At 35.0% G+C, this 2,276-nt stretch overlaps 1 pseudogene; it reads right to left on the reverse strand.

Moving 5' to 3' along the window:
• Positions 1-562: 562 nt before the first annotated feature.
• On the reverse strand, positions 563-705 carry LOC123838068 (small nucleolar RNA SNORA62/SNORA6 family; annotated as a pseudogene).
• Between the last annotated feature and the right edge of the window lie 1,571 nt (positions 706-2,276).

Here is a 2,276-nt window from a genome sequence, read left to right on the forward strand (position 1 = left end):
ATTCTGATTAGGAGTGTCTATTGGAGTCTTCTATAATGGAGTAGATTGGAATTTGTTGTTCAGGTAATGGGAAGTCATTGGAGTCTTTAAAACAAGGAGCAGACATAATCAAACATTTTACTTTAAGAATGTATCATGTCATCATATTTTATCATATACCAGAAGTATTAGGGGCATAAGTCATAAAAGTGAAAGAAAGATAACACAGAGAAGAGTGTTGATTGTGGCAACTGAGGGAGAGGAGAGAAATATGGAACCCAGAGCCCTGGCATGAACAGGGCAAAAGGAGGAAAGGATGCCTGCTATCCAGGAGATAACTTTTTCTTTCAGGTAAATAGCTGGTGTTTTATGAGACTCCTCTCACTGATGACTAAAAAAACTAGTTTATCCTGACCTGTGGTATTCCTAAGTTCAAAATTGACAGGATTTAGGTCAGAAAAAAAAAAAAAAGAAAGAAAGAAAGAAAGAAAGAAAGAAAGAAAGAAAGAAAGAAAGAAAGAAAGAAAGAAAGAAAAGAAAAAAAAATGCCTCTTGAGTTTATCTGTATCTTTTTTTTCTTTATATTTGTAGCAAGAATTACTATCAAACTCTACTCATTGGGCCAGAGACCCTTGTGGTGTTAGTGAAGGCCTTGCCCCTCATGTAGCACACTTCTTACACTTGTGAGTTCATTGACCAGTATCTGTATCGTTTTTTTTTTTCTTTTTTTTATAAAACTATCATCTAACTGATATTTTCTGTGACATTTGGAATTAAAGCTCTTAAATCCAAGGAGTTGGGGGGAGAGGCTATATTATATTATGTTTAAGAAGTTGGTTCCAGATTCAGTTTCTGGTTGCAATCTCCACTGAACCACGTACTAACTGTATTGCCTTGAGAAGGTTACTGGCTATCTCTAACTTCAGTGAAACTACAAATGGTTGTTGTGAAGATTAAATGAAGTAGTGTGGAACAAGTAATAAGTTTATTGTTGGCACAGAGTCACAGCCTAAAAATGTTGGAGATACTCTTTTCAGTATGTATGTACACTTAATCCATTTTTTTCTTGAGTTTAAAATATATTGACTTTCAATGTATCAACAACAAATAATGATGTATTGATTCATTCAACAAATATTTATCAAGTGTCTATATACATAGCGGTCACCAGTAACAGAATTTTTTTTTAAAGCAAAAAATTATATTTTTATTTCTTGAGTATTTATAAAGTTAGTCACCAGGAAGGACTTCCAGAATGGCATTGTAAATACCTCTGAAATTCTACTCCTTTTTAAAAGCAATGGTAATACTGACAAAAACTGCCAAAATCTTTGGTACTCTGGAAGTTAACCAAAGGCTTATAACAATATAAGAAGCTGTAACAATATGAGAGGCTGTTTTAAAGAAAAGCAGCTGCAAAAAGAGAAGTGAGTGTTACAGCATTTTAAGTTGTCCTATTTCCATCCTCCCATTCTCAACATCATGGTAGTCTCAAAAAACACATACATATATACATACATATATAAAATAAAAGAACCTGACAATTACAGCACCTGTGAAACCCAGCAGTTGAGCACCATTGGAGGATGAAGAGCAGGTGACTGAGGAGGCAATAACAGGACAAACAAGAGGCCTACCAAAAAACTTAAACCTGGAGAAAGAGATGTCCATATGGAACTTTGAAATCAGAGATATATTCCTGGAAATCTAGAAGTCTTTATGCACATGCAGGGTTGTGGTCATGCCCAGGAATGACCTGCGAAGGCTGTTGTCTTTTCATCTCTTGCTGACCTTGAGGGTTTGCATAAGCAGGAAGTGAACAAAGATGGAAACTACATGATAGAATCTTGAAGATAGGATCCAAGACAAACATAGAATCCCTCAGAAAAAAAAAACTAGAAGACAGCGGTTTAAGGAATTTATGGAAAACTGTCCAATCATTAGCAGACAATTAAACTAACTTAGCAGAGACTTCAATGGCATGCATGTCTTTACAGAATGTGGGAAAGTTGTCAACAGCAGCATCATGAAAACAACAAATAGCAACAAAAAGAAATCTTGGAGAAAGAAGTGGAGGATATGATTTCAAGAGGTGCTAGATTTTTTAAAAATGTGTAGGTCCCAACAAAAACATTAAAGACACTCAAAAGACAGGAAAGCATGATCCATACACGGAGAAAAAAGTCAATCAAACTGTTCATGAGATGCCCAGATGTTGGAATTACTAGAAAATACATTAAAATCAAAATTAGTTTATTGAAAATAGAAATAAAGTATGGGGCTCCTGGGTGGCTCAG

The sequence above is a fragment of the Mirounga angustirostris genome, unplaced genomic scaffold, assembly GCF_029215605.1.
Source record: "Mirounga angustirostris isolate CCGP_5_RB_7025 unplaced genomic scaffold, mMirAng1.0.hap1 SCAF_8, whole genome shotgun sequence".
NCBI lineage: Eukaryota > Metazoa > Chordata > Mammalia > Carnivora > Phocidae > Mirounga > Mirounga angustirostris.